This window comes from Mustela putorius, unplaced genomic scaffold (genome assembly GCF_011764305.1).
Source record: "Mustela putorius furo isolate JIRA1106 unplaced genomic scaffold, ASM1176430v1.1 tig00003909_pilon_pilon_pilon, whole genome shotgun sequence".
Classification (NCBI taxonomy): Eukaryota; Metazoa; Chordata; class Mammalia; order Carnivora; family Mustelidae; genus Mustela; species Mustela putorius.
This window is the reverse complement of record NW_025422057.1, coordinates 41,816,607-41,837,362: the sequence shown is the minus strand read 5'-3', so window position 1 is coordinate 41,837,362 and position 20,756 is coordinate 41,816,607. Positions and strand designations below refer to the sequence as shown.

At 39.1% G+C, this 20,756-nt stretch overlaps 1 protein-coding gene across 1 annotated transcript in view; it reads left to right on the top strand.

Annotated features, from left to right (window-relative positions):
- Nucleotides 1-20,756, top strand: part of SHLD2 (shieldin complex subunit 2) — an 88,027-nt gene that overhangs the window by 10,455 nt on the left and 56,816 nt on the right. Inside the window, exon 2 of the mRNA XM_045068868.1 lies at nt 20,004-20,053. The gene's annotated coding sequence lies outside the window, so the exon portion shown is untranslated. The remainder of the gene's footprint in view (nt 1-20,003; nt 20,054-20,756) is intronic.

Below are 20,756 nucleotides of genomic sequence, written 5' to 3'. Positions count from 1 at the left end.
TAGCTATCAGTTAAAACAGTTAAAAATGGAAAAAAATGACTTTGAATTTTATTTTATTTTTAGAGATAGAGAGCTCAACTGAGGAGGGGGAAGGGACAAAGGGAAGAAAGGGGGAGAGATTTTTTTTTTTTTTTTGCTTATTTGACAGAGATGGAGAGCATAAGCAGTCAGAGGGAGAGGGAGAAGCAAGCACTCTGCTGAGCAGGGAGCCCTGCACAGGGCTTGATCCCAGGATCCCTGGATCAAGATGAGCCAAAGGCAGCAGCTTAACCAACTGAGCCACCCAGGTACCCCAAGGGGGAGAGAAATCTTTTTTTTTTTTTTTAAAAAGATTTATTTATTTATTTATTTGATAGACTGAGAGAGATCACAAGTAGGCAGAGAGGCAGGTGGGGTTGGGGGGGAGTAGGCTCACTGCTGAGCAGAGAGCCCGATGTGGGGCTTGATCCCAGGACTCTGGGATCGTGACCTGAGCTGAGGGCAGCAGCTTTAACCCACTGAGCCATCCAGGCACCCCTAAGGGGAGAGAAAGTCTTAAACAGGCTCACACCCAGCACTGAGCCCGGGCTCAGGGCTTGATCTCATTACCCTGAGATCATGATCTGAGCTGAAATCAGGAGTCAGATGCCCATCTGACTCAGCCACCTATTTGAATTTTAGAGTAGGATAAGACCTGAAAAATCTGAAATATGAAAGAAAATGCTTAAAAATATGTATCAAGGCTCATAGAAGCACTCCATGGTGTATTTATAATACTAAAAGTTGAAAAAAACAATGACTAGATGTGTTCAATTTTTCCACTTTTAAAATTTTTATTTTGAAATAGTTTTATTTATAATAATTTGTTTTGACATAACTTTTCTTTAGAATTTTAGATACATAGAAGAGGTGTAAAGATACAGCAGAGTTCCCTTCACCCATCTTTACCTAATGATAACATTTTACATAGTCGCAATACATTTATCAAAATTAAGAAATTACTACTGGTACAGGGAGATTTTTAACTGTCATTTCAGCCAAATTGTTGTGTTGACCAGCATGCTTTTTGCTGAGTTACCTGGAGCTCTACCGTTGATCTTAATCATGATCTATGCTCCCAGCTCTTTTGGACGGTTGTGTTTGGTACCCTGTGACCTTCATCTCTTGTTCCTCAGGCTACAGATGACTGACTGCCTTTTGGGCAAGTACCCAGCCATGTCCTGTCTAAATGCTGGCCAGAAACCCATGATGTGATTTGGTCAGAAAAATGGCTTTCCAAGTTAAGTTTTATTTCTAATGCTCGTGTCTTTTCATAATATCCTTCTCTCTACTTTCAGAACTGATCGAAATGTCTTCTTTTTAAACTACTGAATAGTCAGTGCTAGGTAACTGTGTCGTACTTCACTGTGGCCAGAGAGTGTGTTTATGTGGGTCTGCTGGGGAGGGAGGGAAAGACAGAAGAAATGGCAAGAGATGAGGTGGGGCAGCTCACCAGATAGCTGGTCTCTTCGTTGGACCAGTTTAATGGCTTTACCAGTATCCTCTATTCGTTGGTTATTATTTGCAACTTTTGAATCTAGAGATGGATATCTTTGCAGGTTCTAGAACATTTGTACCTGTTACTTCTTCCAATACTGTCTCTACCCTGTTCTATCTTCCTTCACTTTATCTTCTGTGTTTCTTACTCTTTTTGTGTTTTCCAACTTTTTTTTTGGTGCTTCATTCTGTAGGTGCCCAGGGTCAGGCAAGGTACCACATCATCCAAGGTTTGCAGTTTCCTGGGCCATCAAATGATGCAAATCTTGGTTATAAGACTTCAGGCATTGGTTTACTTTCTGATGACTGTTACCCTGAGGGTGTTGCCCTTTAGAGGTACAGGTTATTGTGGGGACACTTTCTTAGTAGGCTCATCATTTTGTATGGGTTCCGTGCTTTGAATTATGTTTCTAGTACCTCATGACACCATCAAACAAAAATGTATATTTTCCCTCATGATCAAATGTCCTCATCAAAAGCAGCTCCAATGCTAACTTACTCTAGATTGCTGGTTTTCTCTTATAGATTTAGTTGGCTAATTTCCTTACTATATTAACTCTTAGTGGCAAAAAATTTGTTTTTTATGTTTCACCTTGTGTTTTTATTTGTTTTCATAAGAAGAGTTGGCTTGAATCTAGCTCTTCATTTGGAAAACGGAACTTATATTGTTATTTATATTTCAGTATGTCTAATATTGATTAGGATTAACTTTAAAAAATACACCATTCTGTATTTTTTTTTTAAAGATTTTATTTATTTATTTGACAGAGAGAGAGATCATAAGTAGGCAGAGAGGGGGAAGCAGACTCCCTGCTGATCCAAGAGCCTGATGCGGGGCTCGATTCCAGGACCCTGAGATCATGACCTGAGCGGAAGGCAAAGGCTTAACCCACTGTGCCACCCAGGTGCCCCCATCCTTTTGTATTCTCCTTGAAGTTGTAGTAGGTTTATAGATTCATGTAAGGAGAATCGATATCTTACATTATTGTTTAACCATGAAAAGAGTGTGGAGCATCTCCCATTATGTTTAGACAGTTTCTTTTATTCCTCAGTAAAGTTTTTGTAGGCTCAGTTTTATTCCTGTGCACCTAATTATTTTAATATTTATTATTATTATTTTCAAAGAAAATATAATAATATAATATATAATATAATAATATAAAAATTATAATATATTATTATAATATAATAATAATAACCATCTTGATGGTTTGTTGGACTTGCTTCTGTTTTGTGTTTTGGTTTTAAGAGGCTTTAGCCTGGGGGTGCTTGGGTGGCTCAGTGGGTTAAAGCCTCTGCCTTCGGCTCAGGTCATGATCCCAGGGTCGTGGATCGAGCCCTGCATCGGGTTCTCTGCTTGGCGGGGATCTTGCTTCCTCCTCTCTCTCTGCCTGCCTCTCTGCCTCCTTGTGATTTCTGTCTGTCAAATAAACAAATAAATCTTAAAAAAAAAAAAAAAAGAGGCTTTAGCCTGAAGAAGTTACTCTATAATTTCATATAACCATTTTCTAAGACTCTATAATTACATTGTTTTAAAAATAAAAATAGAAACATTTATGTATGATCTTTCTTTTTACTTGGATTTCCAAATTGGAATATGGTAGTTGTCTACTTTTAATTTTTTAAATTCTTTAATACATGGATTTGTCAGAAGGTTTTAAAGTTTATTTTGTCTATCACACTTTATTCTGATTCATTAGTTCCTCATTGACCACCTGTCATGGACCAGACACTAGGGTAGTTGGTGAACAAGACAGGCAAGAACAGAGCTTTTATTCTAGTGGGCATGTGAAATTTTGAGGACTGTTCAAGTTGGAAATCATAGGTGCTGTGCTACTTTATTTAGGATGTCAGCGAAGGCCTTTTAAAGGAAGAAACATTTAAATGGAAGCTAAAGTTTGCATTGGGGCAACTTCTGTGAAGACCCATGGGAGCACAAATGAAGGAAACAGCATGTGGAGATCTCTAATATAGGAAAGACCAAAGACCTTGGCGTATTTTAGGAATGGAAGGAAACCAGAGTGATTATGGTTGTCCATGCTTAGTGCTAGATGTTGTACCTTTGGAGAGGTAGATCACGTTGACAGGGGGTTTACAGTTTACTTTTTGTGTAGCCGAAGCCCAGCTGTTGTATAGCAGGCATAAATTTTGTCAACTACAAAATGTAGTTATCTCTCTATAACTAAAATTTCCTTAGCTCTGGAGCTTCTTATTTCTACAAGGTAGTAGAGGACAATTTTGCCAATTTAGGATAAAGTCAGTAGCTTCTGGTTTAGCTTAATTAATTCCAGGTTTACTCAGATCCTTAGGTAAATAATCAGTCCTTTGGATAAATTCAGTTTTTTTCTACATACTCTACCTTTTTTTTTTTTTTTTTTTTTTTTCCTGGGGTGTAGAGTATTGATAGAAGTGATATAATTTTCCCTGGCACTGAGGAGGGGCATCTTGTCTTTGGTCCGTTCTCTGTCCTTGGCCATTGCTAACCTGTGCCTTGACTGGCTTAGTGTCGAATGGCACCATCTGCTCTGTTGCGTCTGAGGCTGATGTCCCCGCTACTACCATGACCTCTGGTCAACAGGTCTGTGTGCGCTGGATACGCCTTGATTCAAGGCTGTTTTGGGCACCCTGGCCCAAAGTAAACTTCTTGACAGTTTCCATGCCATGCTGGTGTGCTTAGGTCTCTGAGGCAGCTTTTCAGGAATACGGTCTGGGTATGTCATTGGCTCTTAACACTGATATAGTGGTAGGTATAAGGTTTTGCTAAAAACTTGCAGTTCCCTGGACTATAACTTAGAAAAGGGAAAGATGGTTATCTTCTCTTCTGGGTCCTTCCCCACAGACATACTAGAGATTTTTCTTACCCTTTCTCACCCCAAGACTTAGCTTCAGATGGGATAAGAGGTAAGAATTCTAAACTTCTACCTATTTTCTACCTCCTCTTTCTCTCTCTATTCCCACCCCCACCCCATTTTTTATGTCATCTTGATTGTTGTGGGAGAACCACATTTACGCCATCACCTGCCACTTCCTGTGTGCCATAGTTTATAGTATAAACTCTGCCAGCAAAGTCTTCCTGCTTTGTCATATTGAAAGCCAGGGTCTCAGAATTTAAAAAACCCTTAGATATTGCAAGTAAAATGCTTAGCTTTTGAGAATTATGGTTTTCATGGATTAAGGACCTAAATCTAAAAGCTGAAAGCACACAACTGTTTGAAAAAAACATAGGTGTTAATATTCATGATTTTATATTAGCAACAGTTTCTTTCTTCTTCTTCTTCCTCTTCTTCTTCCTCTTCCTCTTCTTCTTCTTCTTCCTCTTTTTTCCCCCAAAGATTTTATTTATTTATTTGACAGAGACACACAGGAAGAGAGGGAACACAAGCAGGGGAGTAGGAGAGGTAGAAGCAGGCTTCCCGCTGAGCAGGGAGCCCAATGCAGGGCTGGATTCCAGCGTGCTGGGATTGTGACCTGAGCCAAAGGCATGTTTAATGACCGAGCCACCCAGGTGTCCCTAGGCAACAGTTTCTTAAATATGATACCCAAAGCACAAACAAACAAAGAAAAAATAGATAATTTGACTTCATCAAAATTCAGTACTTCATCAAAATTCACAATCAAGATAGTGAGATATTGAAGTACTGGTATCTTTTCATAGAGAGTGAGTGGGTCCAGAGCTCAGGATAGACTTCTAAGCTAGAGATCTGTATTTTGTCATCATCAGTGAGTAGGCAGTGTGAATATGGTAATCCCAGGATGGATGTGAGAAGAGCAAAGAAAGGAGTCCTGAGGGAGTATGAGTCTCTAAGCGTTGAGTAGAGAAAGGAAGGAGTGATCTGAGAGGTTGAAAGAAGAGTATGATTGTAGAAGCTTACTCCATCTAACTCTAAGTTCCTTGAGGGCTTACTGTGCCAGGCTCATCATTTTACCCCCAGTTCTTGTCAGAAAGTCGGTGTCCAGTAGATATTGTTAAATTAAAACTGAGAAGTCTTAAGAGACAGTGGTGAGCAGTGTCAAATGTCTCAAAATAGGTCAACTGACGTAAGGGCAGAGCATCGAGGAGATGATGGAGTGTCTTTAGCAGAAAAACGCCAGTGAAGTCTCTGTGGGGGAGATACTGCCAGATTGCTGAGGACAAAGAGTGAATGGTTGCAAGAGAGTTGGAGACAGTGCAGACATTCTTTTCCAAAAGCTTGAAGGATAGTAGGTTGAGCACATGTTGTATCCAGATGAGAGAGACGTAAGTATGGTTATATGCTTCACAGGAGAATTCAGAAAGGGAGAAGTGATACAGGAAGAAGGAGGTATGTGAGTTTGGCTGAACATTATCCTTAGGATTAGAGAGAATGGAGTAAAGTTACAGGGTTTGAGTAGGAGTAGGAATATAATTTCCACTGACATGGGGATAATGGAAGGAGAGATGGGGTCAACGAAGAAGTGTTTGGGGGATAGGTGAGGAGTTTGGGGCCTTAGTACACTTGATGAATTTTTCCAGTGAGGTGAGGGGGATAAAGTCATTAGCTGAGATTATAGGGGAAGGAGATGGTGACTGTAGGGGAGAGTTTGGGGAGAAAGGGAGAGTTTTGAGAAAGCCATTGGGGGAAATGAGAGGGCTAACTGAACAGAATTACGTAGAAGAATTGTAATGACACATTTTTCTTGGCTCTGGTGTATGTAGCTGTGTGAGTGATCTCCTCCCCAATCCCCCCCACCCCCGCATCTCAGGGCTCAGCAGCCCGAGCGTCTGAGCAGACAAGTTGAACGAGTAGATTGATCTTGGTCTGGATTTAACGAGCCAGTGTGGCAGAAAGGGAGGCAAGAGATTCCAGCAGTGAAGGTGTTTGAAGTGATGGGCCATTGACTCGAGGCAAACTAGGGAACAACCGAAACCAGAAAGTGGCTGCTGGGATGTGAAGTGGTTGAGACTGGATGCTGGAATTTAAGATGAAGTTAAATTGAAGCTTAACTAGGAGGAGCAGTTGCTGGTTATGACTGAATGCTAGAGCTGGCTATGGAATGGGTTTCTGAAGCAGAGAAAGTGAAGGTTACTGGGGTTGAGCAGATAAGGGAGGTGTAAAGCTCGGGTGCAGAGGAGTCAGCTTCATAGAAAGTGAATTGCTCAGAATGCTTCTTGAGCAAGGGCTGGGAAGATTCGGAACTAGATTCCAAAGTCTTTGGTGGATGTGGGAAAGTGACTAAGAGGTCAGTTGATGACAGAAACAAGGAGAGAGAGGTAGGAATAGGACAGACACCTCAAAAGAGGTACTTTGAGGGTGCCTCTAAAGAGGTACATGAGGGTGCAGAACCTCGATGGTGAACAAGGACTGACTTCCGTGCTGTGCGTTTGCTGAGGGCAGAAAGAATAGCTGCGGTCAGATTTTAGTTTAGACAAGAAGACTGCTGGAATGGTGCTCAGATTGGTTCAAGGCTTCGGGTATTTGTTTACAGGGGAACAGTATAAAGGGTCATCAGGAAGTAGAGCTACTGGAGGACTGGATGGTGGTTGAGGAGGGGGAGAGTACCTAGCAGAAAATGAGATCAGAGTGCAGTAGTGAAGGGGAATTACCTGGAGGGATTTAGGTTTTGGATGATCGTGGTAATGATGAAAAACATGGTGGTCTTAGCTGACCTCCAGATTTTTATTAGTTTTGTAGGAAAATATGTTTATGCTGACAGACTGAGAGACTGGGTTATGCGCAGAGCTAGATGACTTCATTCATTTCAGGTCTACTTAGCAATGTTTAGCAATCTGTGGCCTTTGCTCAGCGTGTCATAAAGAATCCTAGCGCGGGGCTGTTTTCTTTGGCGAGGCTTAGCGCTGGTGAGGAGGACGGCAGGGTGGAAGTGATTGGTACTCACCTGATCTTTTGACCTTGACAAACTTGTCTCTAAGGGGTGGATAGGTGGTAGAGAAAATCCTGAGTCCGAATTGGGGTGCGATAAGTTGTCAGGACTTTGGAAAGCCTGATGCCGTCTTGAAGGGGAATGTTGAAAGTTCTGAGTCCCCAAAGGAGGGAATAGCAATAAGAATGATTCATGTTCTCCTTGATGACTTAAAAATTTAATACTATTGCAGCAATATTTAAATCATGTTTAAGTTAAAAATTATAACCCAAAATGCTACATATTAAATGTCTATCTTTGGAATTAGAAAATGTGACAATTTATAAAGTTGCAAGACCATACCCTCAAAGTTTTACCTCTCCCATAATGCCTTTCTTAAAACCAGAGGCTCTACTATATTGATCTTTGGCATATTTAAAATAGGCTTTCAGACTTCCTTGGGTTAAGAAATACTTAGAGTCATGATGCATGGTATTTTTACAGAGCGCTAAGAATACTGGTATGTGCTCTTGAATACTTACCTTGATAAGTAAGCACTGAGTAATGGATAGGTAGAATTGTTGAATCATTATATTGTACACCTGAAACTAGTAAATACTGTATGTTAATTACACTTCCATTTAAAAAAGCATAAAATAAAATAAATTGAAAAAAAAGATATTGGTGTGTATTATTTCACTATGTAAACTGAGAACAATTCTGCTGGCAGAAAACACGACTTCCTTGGATATATAACTGTCTCTGTCTCTCACAAAATAATAGATAACGTTCTAAAGAAATCACGTCATAATATTTTCAATCTTTTTTTAAAGATATATTTATTTATTTGAGAGAAGGGGGGAGATGGCAGAGTGAGTGAGAGAGAACGCCAGTGGAGGGGAAGGGCAGAGGGAGAGGGAGCAGACTCCCTGCTGAGTAGGGAGCCCAATGCAGGACTTGATCCCAGGACCCTGGGATCATGACCTGAGCCAAAGGCAGACGCTTAGCTAACTGGGCCACCCAGGCGGCCCTTTGTCAGTCTTTTTAACCACTAGGCCAGTTTACCTGACATCATTTCTTTTGTCATCTATTAGAACTCAAAGGCTAAGTGGTAGCAAGTAAGAGTTAATGAAAATTTTGGAGAGAAAATACGGCATTTTATTTTGGGGGATTTTTAAAGAAATATGTAACAATAAGACATACTCAGTAAAGAAAACTTGGAAAATACAGGAAAAGAGGAAGAAGGGTCGCCTGTGGCTCAAATCAACCATAGTTGATATTTTCACTTTTTTTTAAATTTAGTTTTTTTCTCATATTTTGATTATTTGGTATTTTGTTGGTTTATTTATTTTAGGCAACTGTGCTTATACTATGAGCCTATATTTATAACCTGCTTTCACATAGCATTATTCATAACCTTTACAACATCATTTGTTATGACTGCATGATAGAACTAATGTGCCACTCTGTATTTAATCCTTCCCCTAAAATTAGACTTTTTGAGTATAGTTGACTCTTGAACAATCCAAGTTTAAGCTACATGGGTCCACTTACATGCGGATTTTTTTCAATAAATACAGTATAGTACTGTAAATGTGTTTTCTTGTTTCTAGAATTTTCTTTATAACATTTTCTTTTTTCTAGCCTTATTGTAAGAATATAGTATGTAATACATAATACACAAAGTAGATTTTAATCAACTGTGTTATTGTCTCGACAGTAGGCTATCACTTTGGGGAGTTAAAATTATACTCAGATTTTTTGATTGTGTGGGAGTTGATGTCCCTAATGCCCACTTTGTCCAGGGGTCAACGGTATTCTAATTTTCTAGAATGTTAAACCATGTTGCAATATGTGCATTTACATAAAATTTTATCATATATTCTTTATTTATTTCCATAGTATGGATTCCTGGAAATGGATTTGTTTGATCAAAGTCTATAAGCATTCCTGGAGATCCTAATACATATAGCTTAGAAAAATTCTTAATGATAGGGTAACATAATTGGCACTTTCCGCAGTGACTATAAATTTCGCAACTGGGCAGAAAAAACACCAAATGCAATAAACACCATTTGAATATTTTCAAATCTATGCAGGGGATATGAGACTTACATCGATGGCCATATCTTGATAATGGAAAACATTTTTTTCCTTATTCAGATTCCTCCAGGCTGGATGATGACTGAATAGGTAACACACAATATTTTGGATAATTGAATGGCTGATCTGATGAGGCAGATGATGGCTTGAAGCCAGTGTGAGCTATGGAGTAGAAAGCAAAGTGGTATTTCATTTCAGTACATGTATAGGTTCCAGGCACTGAATCCATATGCCAGAATCTATAAGGAGGTATTACTGCTTTATTATTAAGGATACAACTCAGGAATAGCCAAATGGAAGAGCCGTGTAGGGCAGGGTATGAGGGAAGGAGTACTTCCATGCCCACTCTGGACATGTTACCCTTTCAGCACCTTGATGTGTTCAGCAACTGGGAAGCACTAACCTTGTTTTGTTTTTTTTAACAGATCTTATTTTAGTGATGGAATTCTCTATTATTTCTCAGAGAATGGTTTTTTGTATTTTGGTTTTCGTTTTAAAGACATTAACCAGTCTTCTTGATGGCCTGTGCAAAAGTGGGTTCTATTATATAATTTGAGAAGAAGCTACGTACCATATCCCTTTCTCACTTAGTGATTAACCATGAACATCAGCTTTCATCAGCTTAATAAGGACTTAGGGAAATGATATTACCACTAACAATTTAACATTTTTTGAGTACTTAGTATTTTTGTGGCTCTGTTCTAACAATCCCACATGTATTAATCTTTACAGGTCTGTCTTCTGCAATTACATCCTTTACAGATGAGAAAGTTGAGGTCCACATTGGTAAAATAACTTGCCCAAAGTTACTAACAAGGCTTAGGAGGTGGAAGAGCCAGGACTCCATCCCAGATAGACTGGCTCCAGAGGATTTTCAAGCACTACATTGTACTATTTGTAACTGGAAAGAAGACTGGTTTAGTGCAGTGTTTCTCAAGCTTGTTTAACAATGGAAGCTCATTGTCTTTCAATATTTTTATAGGGATTAGTTTTCCATGGAGTTAACTAGGAAGTGTTGCCTTGAGCCAGCCTGCACTGGTGCAGTCTCTTAAACACCATGATTTTAGAATAGAATTTTTTTTCTTTTAACTTTGGTTCTCTGTTCATAATATTAAACGCTATATTTATTTTTTTGTTATTTTGAAATGTTATTGAAAGATTAGTATTCTGACTTCATTTTATATTGTCTTATAATGACCTTCCTAGGAATTTTTTTTTAAAAGATTTTATTTATTTATTTGACAGACAGAGATCACAAGTAGGCAGAGAGGCAGGCAGAGAGAGAGAGAGAGGGAAGCAGGCTCCCTGTGGAGCAGAGAGCCCGATGCAGGGCTCCATCCCAGGACCCTGAGATCATGACCTGAGCCAAAGGCAGCAGCTTAACCCACTGAGCCACCCAGGCGCCCCGCCTAGGAATTTTTAAAAGGTCAGCATCACTTTATACTACTTTTGAGGTACTAAAACAGTTTATAATCCAAGTCACTATTTTACTCTGCTTTCTGTGCTCTTATATTATTATGATTTTTAAAAAAATATTTATATACTTATTTGTCAGAGAGAGAGCACAAGCAGGCAGAGTGGCAGGCTGGGGCAGAGAGTGAAGCAGGCTCCCCACTGAGAAAGGAGCCTGATGCAGGACTTGATCCCAGGACCTTAGGATCATGACCTGAGCCGAAGGCAGCCGCTTAACCAACTGAGCCACCCGGCGTCCCTATTATGATTTTTTAAAATAAAAATTAAATTTCTTTACAAGATAAACTGACAACTTTTTAGTGCTATGGGACATGAGAGTAACTGACCACTTTGAGTTTTAACCTTGCTCTGCCTCTTTATAGACTATGTGACCTGAGAAAAGTCACTTCATTTCTCAAAACTTCTGTTCTTTCCTCTAAAAGACAAGGTTAATATCTTGCAGGGTGGCTGTGGGAATCGAATGAGAAAATGCGTGTAATGTCTGACACGTAGAAAGCTCATGACAAATGTGAATTGGTCTCAATTCTATACCGTGAGTGAATGCAAAAATAGTTGGAAAAGAAAGGTCAGTTTCAGTTTGAACTGCCTCGGTGTTATGCTGACATCAGCTACATTTCTGATAAAGTGATGTTTTCCTGATACAGGCTGTATGGGAGTTAAAACCAGTTTCCTTCCGGCTTTCCAACTGACATAATAAGCAAAACCTGACTGGGCAAACATAGACCTTTTTATTAGATCACTTATTATTAATGTTAAACTAGCCCTGGTGCTGACTTACCCTGTTCTTTTTTGAAATTTCACTGTTGTCATTTAAAATCTGTCAGATCTTCAGAAGCTTCATAGAATGCTAGAGGGTTTGGTCCATCTTCCAAAACATGTGAAGTTTATTTTTCAAAGTGGTCCTCTACATCCAGTATGTTTAAAATCATGCATGTATGACAGAAATAGCTCCTATTTTTATATTTGCTGCTGGAGGTTTGTTCCGTTTTCCTAACTGTCAACTTTGGAGTTTAGGGGGCAGTATTTAACACATCTAACCAAAGCATGAGTAATTACTGAAAACAGAACTATTAAAGGAAAGATCTGTGGAGATTTGGCAATTTTCCAGTGACTTACTCCTTAAGCAAAAAGAAAATGGGTTTATTTTGAGCTGTATATGGTGGGATCTCTAGTACTCTATCTTAATGCCTCCTTGACCTTGATATCTAGTAAGCACTCAGTAAATACTTCTTGATAGACTGAATTTGATTTCTAATCCTAATTTAGTACTTTGCAACTTCCATAAACTTGGAACTTCTTGAATCTTCTAAGCTTCAGTTTCCTTTTATGTAAAAAATAGGGTACCAGTATTTGTGTCTCAGGATTGTTGTAACAATGAAGTGTTCATGCATTTAAAGTAGTCAACACAGGGACTCCTGGGTGGCTCAGTTGGTTAAGTGTCTGCCTTCGGCTCAGGTCATCATCCCTGGGTCCTGGGATCAGGTCCCACGTTAGGCTCCTTGCTCAGCGGGGAATCTGCTTTTCCCTCTGCCAGCTGCTCCCCCTGTTTGTGCTCTCTCTTTCTCTCTGACAAACAAATAAAATCTTAAAAAACAAAACAAAACAAAACAAAACAGGCACAGCACGAGGCACCATAGCGGACACACAGTGCATTGCACATTTTCCCAGATGCCTCACTTTGTTCTTCAATAATATTCTCTTCAAGTATTTTTTAAGCATTTTCTCATTCCCTAAACACTTAGAAGCCGTGTTCAAGAGCGAATATGAGTGTTTTGCCAGTTAAAGCCAGTTAAACTGAAAATACATTCCTCTGTAGCCAGCACTTGGAATGTTTGAGCAAAAACGAGTGTATCCCTGACAGCCCTTGGTTTGAATTCTGGCTTTACAACTATGCTATGACCTTAGGTAGGTTACTTCACCTTCTGTAAAGTATTGTGAGGTTGAAATGAGGAATAATATGTATAAAACACCTGGTTCCAGTGCTTGGTTTGCCCAGGCGCAGAAGAGATTTATTATCTTAAATTGAGAGTTTTATTTAATCTGATAATTTAGGGGCGCCTGGGTGCTCAGTTGTTACGTGCCTGCACTTGACTCAGGTCATGATTCCAGGGTCCTGGGATTGAGCCCCACATCTGGCTCCCTGCTCGGTGGGAAGCCTGCTTCTCCTGCTCCCACTCCTCCTGCATGTGTTCCTTCTCTCTGTGTGTCTCTGTCAAATAAATAACTAAAATTTTTTTTTAAAAATCTGATAATTTATATAATTAATTCTGTATATTGAGTGCCTACTCTACTCAAACCCTATTAAACCCCAAAGATACAGATGTAGTGAAAAGAAGGGCCATGTGTACCCCAGTGTTTATAGCAGCAATGGCCACGGTCGCCAAACTGTGGAAAGAACCAAGATGCCCTTCAGCGGACGAATGGATAAGGAAGATGTGGTCCATATACACTATGGAGTATTATGCCTCCATCAGAAAGGATGAATACCCAACTTTTGTAGCAACATGGACGGGACTGGAAGAGATTATGCTGAGTGAAATAAGTCAAGCAGAGAGAGTCAAGTATCATATCGTTTCACTTATTTGTGGAGCATAACAAATAGCATGGAGGACATGGGGAGATGGAGAGGAGAAGGGAGTTGAAGGAAATTGGAAGGGGAGGTGAACTATGGACTCTGAAAAACAATCTGAGAGTTTTGAAGGGGCGGGGGGGTGGGAGGTTGGGGGAACCAGGTGGTGGGTATTATGGAGGGCACGTATTGCATTGGAGCACTGGGTGTGGTGCAAAAACAATGAATTCTATTACGCTGAAAAGAAATTAAAAAAAAAAAAAAAAAAGGCAGCCAGGAAGATTGTGAATGATTATGTAGGTGACTGAAGTTGGCCTCACCTAGAATCAGTTTCTGTAGAAGAGGCATTTTATTTTTTAGTTTGTATTTATTTAGAGAGAGAAAGTGTGCGAACGTTTGAGCAGGGGGAGGGACAGAGGGAGATGGAGAGAGGGAAGCCCAAGCAGGCTCCATGCTGAGTGCAGAGCCTGATGGGGGGCCTTGATCATATGACCCTGAGACCATGACCTGAGCAGAAACCAAGAGTCAGGGCTGCAATTGCATTTGATATGGCATTTTTTGAATGTTGCATTTCTCTATTAAATACTAAAATTAAAAATAATGTCAAGAGATAGGTTTATGAATGCTAAAGCAAACAAGGTAAATTTTGCTGTTTAAAAGTTTTTTTTTATCTTCTGCTGATCTTGCTCATTACAAAAACCACTTTCCTCTCCTATACTAAAATTTAATGCAGGATATTGGTAAGACAAATTTAATAAAATATTTGACCCATTTAAAAATTCCCTTGAATTGTGTAGATATCATATAAAATTGATTCCTACCCTGGCACACTAAGAATTGCAAAACTGGTGCTAAGCATTTTATGAGAATTCCTAACAAATAGGAAATCTTAAGGATGACATTGACATTACAGAAAAAGGTTTAACTTTGAGGGGTACCTGGCTGGTTTTTATAGGTGAACGTGTGACCCTTGATCTTGGGGTTGTGGGTTTGAACCCTGTGCTGGGTATAGAGATCACTTAAAAATTGAAAAAAATCTTCTAAAAAGGTTTATAATTAAAATATTAATAATGTGCTTATGAAATTAACTATAAGGTTTTTAAAGGGGTGCCAAAATAATCCACATTTCTCTGATAGGATGTTAACATATTTGTATTGTGATGTGAAGTTTCTTTTGTCGATTGAGCTATAATTCACATAATGAAAAAATTCCAGTGGTGTTAAGGATGTTCACAATCTTGTGCAACCATTACTTGGTTTCAGACCTTGTTCATCACCCTCAAAGGAAACTCTGTACATGTTAAACAGTCGCTCGCTGTTTCTTCTTTCTCCCAGCCCCTGGCAGCCGCTACTCTGCGTGCATGTCTGTTGATTTGCCTATTCTGAGTACTTCATATAAATGGGATCATACTGTATATTGCCTTGTGTGTTTGTTTTCTTTCCCTTTGCATGTTTTCAGGGCTTATCTGTGTTGTGGCACATATCAGTACTCATTACTTTTTAATTTGTAAAACATTACTTATTTGTTTGTTTATTTATTTATCGTTTTAAAAGATTTTTCTTAATTTATTTGACAGATAGAGATAACAAGTAGGCAGAGAGGCAGAGAGAGAGAGAGAGAGAGAGAGAAAGGGAAGCGGGCTCCCTGCTCAGGGCTCGATCCCAGGACCCTGAGATCATGACCTGAGCCGAAGGCAGAGGCTTTAACCCACTGAGCCACTCAGGTGCCCCTATTTATTTATTTATTTAGTTAAGAATGAGAGAAAGAGAGAGAGAGAGAGAGAGAGAGCGCATGGGGAGGAGCAGAGAGGAACAAGCAGACTCTTTCCTGAACTCATTCTCCTGACCCTGAGATCCTGATCTGAGCTGAAATCAAGAGTCAGATGGTCCCCCAGGCTCCCTACTTCATTCCTTTTTATAATATTGATAATACTCTATTGTATGGATATACACATTTTATTTATGCACCAGTTGATGGATTTTTGAGTTGTTTCCCCTTTTTTGGCTATTGTGCCTGATGCTACTATGGCCATTTCTGAACGTTTTTGTGTGGACATGTTTTCAGTTCTTCCAGGTATATACCTAGGGTAGAATTAATGGGTCACATGGGAAATCTATGTTTAACTTTTTGAGGAAACACCAGACTTTTTCCAAAGCAGCAACATCATGTTTTGTAGTTTTTAATGCTGAGATACTTGGAAAAAATGAGAGAAAAGTTTATTAAAATGTTAACCTGGGGGGCGACAGGGTGGCTCAGTGGGTTAAGGCCTCTGCCTTCCGCTCAGGTCATGATCCTGGGGTCCTGGGATCGAGCCCCACATCAGGCTCTCTGCTCCACAGGGACCGTCCTTCCCCCCCACCCCCTGCCCCCCGCCTGCCTCTCTGATTACTTGTGATCTCTGTCAAATAAATAAATAAAATCTTAAAACAACAACAACAACAACAACAACCTCCCCCCCCGCCGCAAAATGTTACCCTGAGACTATTAGTACTCATGACAGCCCTCTGACAAGCTAGTTGGAAGTCTCAATTTGCCTATTTACTTTTCCGATGAAAATATTAAGATATAAACCCACACCATAGAAATAGTATAATATTTTTTATGCCTTCTTGTTCCTCTACCCTCCACTTCTAAAAGTTTGGAATATGATTGGAGTTGATGATGTTTACTTTCATGTAAGTATCGGTCTCTAAAAGTGACATATTAAGGTTCCTGCTCTGCTTTTCCTTAGTGGGTTTCATGTTTTGTTACATAGGTTACTAACGTAGAGACATCAAACTTTGCTCTTTTTTTTTTTTTTAAGATTTTATTTATTTATTTGACAGAGAGAGATCACAAGTAGGCAGAGAGGCAGACAGAGAGAGGGAGGAAACAGGCTCCCCACTGAGCAGAGAGCCTGATGTGGGGCTCTCTCCCAGGACCCTGAAATCATGACCTGAGCTGAAGGCAAAGGTTTAACCCACTGGGCCACCCATGTGACCTGAACATTATTCTTTTAACAGAAAATATTCTTGAAACAAAATTCAACATAGATTTAATTACTTATGATTAAATTTTCTTGGATATACTACTATTTTTCAAAAATGCCACAAAAAGACTTCACCCAGAAATCTTTATGTCAAGGATATTGTGTTAATGTAGTAGGTAGTTCAGAAATGCTTTTGCCTTCTCGGGTGATGACATTATTACCTGTGTCCAGACTTCCATTTTTGTCAGTAGTCCTTATCAACTATTCAACCTCCTACATTTGTTCTAGCAAATATTTATATAGCCTTCCTAAATTTACATAAAATGAAATCATTATAAAGAAATAAAGTAAGTTGGTTTTATTGAGGGTATAGAATTTTAGAGCAGAAAGGGTGCTCAAAAGAAATAACATTTATGGAATAATTTCTGATGTTAAATTGGAACGTAAGTGCTTTTGATGCCATATCACATTTAAAGTGACAATCTAGGGACGCCTGGGTGGCTCAGTTGGTTAAGCGGCTGCCTTCGGCTCAGGTCATGATCCCAGCGTCCTGGGATCGAGTCCCACATCGGGCTCCTTGCTCGGCAGGGAGCCTGCTTCTCCCTCTGCCTCTAGCCTGCCACTCTGTCTGCCTGTGCTTGCGCTCTGTATCTCTCTCTCTCTCTCTAACAAATAAATAAAAAATCTTAAAAAAAAAAAAAAAGTGACAATCTATATGAATTTGTGTTTGGTAGAAGAAATGAGATGATCAGTCATTTCAAAAAGCTTGAAGTATTGAAGTGAGTTCTCTCTCTCTAGGATAAATTTAGTCTTTATTCCTGTGTGGGTACATTATAGAGATGATTTGTTTTCTTAGAGTAATGAAAAGTTAACAGAGTTCATTTTTTAGGTAAATTTCTCTCAGGTTTTACACTATGAAAATCAGTATCATTGTGGACACTGAATACATTGTTTACTAAGTTCTGTAATTTTAGCCCATACTTTTCAGTTATTTTTGCAATTATTTTGGTGCCTAAAACAATTTATGTTATCATGTTAGGTAACTTTATATCTGTTCTGTTTCTGAAATATCTAAGAACAGGTAGCTGCATCTGAGCTGGAGAAATACTAGGTTTTAATCAGATCTTTTTGTCTGCATAGTGACTCTTTTAAAAAGTTTTTTTTTGGGAGGGTGGGACATGGTATTAAGTTCGCAGTTGATAAGCTTCTATACTAACTAGAAGTAGAGCAGAAACTATACAAATCAGAAATCTGTCTCAAAAAACTAAAAATAGAACAACATATGATCCAGCAATTCCACTTTCGGGTATATATCTGATGGGAATGAAATCATTATGTTAAAGAGTCATCCACATCCCCATATTCACTGCAGCGTCATCTACAATGAAGACACAGAAACAACCTGAGTGTCCGTCAATTGATGAATGGATAAATAAAATGTGATACACACACACATACACTGGAATAGTCAGTAATAAAAAAGAAGGAGATATTATCTACAAAAAGTAAAAAATGGATGGGACCTGAAGACATTATGCTAAGTGAAAGACAAATACTGTATGATCTCACTTATACATGGAATCTAAAGCAAAACAAAACAAAACAAAACAAAACAAAACAACAAAAAAACAACCTTGAAGTCCCAGAAATAGAGAACCAATCCGTGGTTGACAGAGGAGGGATGTGGGGGATAGGGGAAAGGTGTGAAGGTGGTTAAAAGGTACACATTTCCAGTTATAACGTATTAATTCCAGGGATGTAACGTACAGCATGGTGACTGTATTTCAGAGGCACCTGGGTGGCTCAGGATTTTGGGCATCAGACTTTTGGTTTCAGCTCAGGTGCTGGTCTCAGGATTGTGAGATTGAGCCCTGCGCTCTGCATGCATGGCATCTGCTTAAGTTTCTCCCTCTGCCTCTGCCTCCTGTCTTCCCCCAGTATGCGCGCTCTCTCAAATTAATTAATTAAAAACTACTGTATTGTGTATTTGGAAGTTGCTGTGAAAGTTGATCTTAAATGTTCTCATCACAAGAAAATTTGTAAGTGTATGGTGATGGATGTTAATTAGACTTACTGTGATTGTTTTGCAATATATGCATAAATCATTATGTAATACACTTTAGTGTTCTATGTCACTAAAACCAGAAGGAAAAATTCTTTTCAGATACAATATTGATAACCACTATTTACATTTAGTAACTGTTTTTTTTTTAATTAAAAAATTTTTTTTAAGATTGTATTTATTTCTTTGACAGAGAGAGATCTCAAGTAGGTGGAGAGGAAGGCAGAGAGAGAGGAGGAAGCAGGCTCCCCAGCAGAGAGCCTGATGTGGAGCTCAATCCCAGGGCCCCGGGATCATGACCTGAGCCGAAGGCAGAGGCCCTAACCCACTGAGCCACCCAGGTGCCCCTTGTTTTTTTTTTTTTTTTTTAAAGATTTTATTTATTTACTTATTTGACAGAGAGAGAGAGAGAGAGAGAGAGAGAGAGATCACTAGTAGGCAGAGAGAGAGGAAGAGAAGCAGGCTCCCCATTGAGCAGAGAGCCTGATGCGGGGCTCGATCCCAGGACCCTGAGATCATGACCTGAGCTGAAGGCAGAGACTTAACCCACTGAGCCACCCAGGTGCCCCAAAGTTACTGGTTTTTAAAGGGAAAGAAGTCAGGGAAATTTTGGAGGTCAAGTTGTATATAATGAAAACCCAGTTTAGTGATATATACATACTTAGCAATAGTGTAAGTGATCTCCAACCAAAACCTGATTTCTAAGGAGGAATAGCTTTCAAGTCCGATGGAGTATCTGCTGATACCATATGATTCTTGGTGTTCAAACTGGTCTTGTTGCCAAGAAAAGGGAAGCTGTTCCTTCAGTTGAAAATTGTAATGCATTTCTCCATAGAAAGAATATGGTCCAAATAGTACTTTTAATTCTAGTTATCCATTCATTAAGTAAATATTTTAAGCTCCTGAGAGAAAGCATGTACTATGTTACATACCATTAATATTTATAAGGATACAAAGTTGAATGAAACCAGGTGTGACATAGTGTCTAATCTCATGTAAGAACTATTTTTGCTTGCTGTGGGAGAACAAAAGACGTGGTTCAAAGTCATTTAACATGGCTACATTTCTTCTTGTCTTTTTCTGTGGTTTTCAGGTACGTATGGAGTAAATTGGTTTTTGGGGATTGCCTGGGGCCTCACTTTATTTCATAAGTTTGTTTCTTTGGAAAAATGTTTCCCAAGCTTTATAACAAAGTATCACTGAACTTGGAAAAGACAGCCTGTGCATAAGTTGGAGACTTTGCCTATTTTGAAATGGAAAAATTCTTGTCTCAGCATTACTAAGTTAATGTACAGTTGGTACAAAGTTTTCAATTCTATTGCTTATTTGCTCGGTGAGTGAATGATTGATCACAATGAACTAGAATGTGTAAGATAAAACATGGTGACCTGAGTAGTTTTTCTGGTACAGCCAATTCTTTGGTATGATAAGTATTTTTATTAATAAGTTTTCTGTTTCTCTTGGATAGTCAATGTTTCTCCCTCTTTTTCAGGAAATTTATGTGAAGGGATTGGAAGAAGCCTTGCTGTTTGAGTAGATAAGGTAAGCAGTCAAGTAAACATTCAGTATTATGACAATTGAATTGGTTGATTTGGTATCAAAAAGGAATTTTAGTTATTTAAAAAAGAGTGAATTATTAACTGTGTTAATAATATTTATATCTACCAATCACTGTAAGCACTTCATGTTCATTATCTGATTGAAGCCTACTAATAGTCCTGTGAGAGATACTATTACACCCGCTTTATAAAGTAGGGAGCTGAAGCCCAGAAACCTATGATTTCTGCTCTTGACGCTATGTATTTGTGAAGAGTTGTGACAGCGTGGAAGTAATGTTACTTCCTTCTTGCTTCCCCCCCTCCCCCAAACTTATCTGCTATTGTTATTTTTTCCTTTAGGGACAATTTTGTGGGAGTTCTTTGCTTCCAGAGGTCAGATTTAGTTGTTGGCGTGGGTTCTGAACTCTTTCCCCATCTTCCATGTTCTTTTACATACACTTTTTTCAAGGTTATACAGTTCAGCAAGTTAAGTAGTTTGTCAGGGATTTACAAACAGGGATTCTCAGTCCCCAGCCTCATTCTTCCTCCTCAGAGGGGACTGTTCTTGACTCTCCTTGCTTTTCAGGATTTATCTGTGGTTTCTCAAGTAGTATATCGAATTGATGTTACCTGAGTTTTCAGTTCAGGACACAAGTTGTTTATATGATTTTCTGTGTCCTTATCACTAACTGAACTCAGGAGTCTCT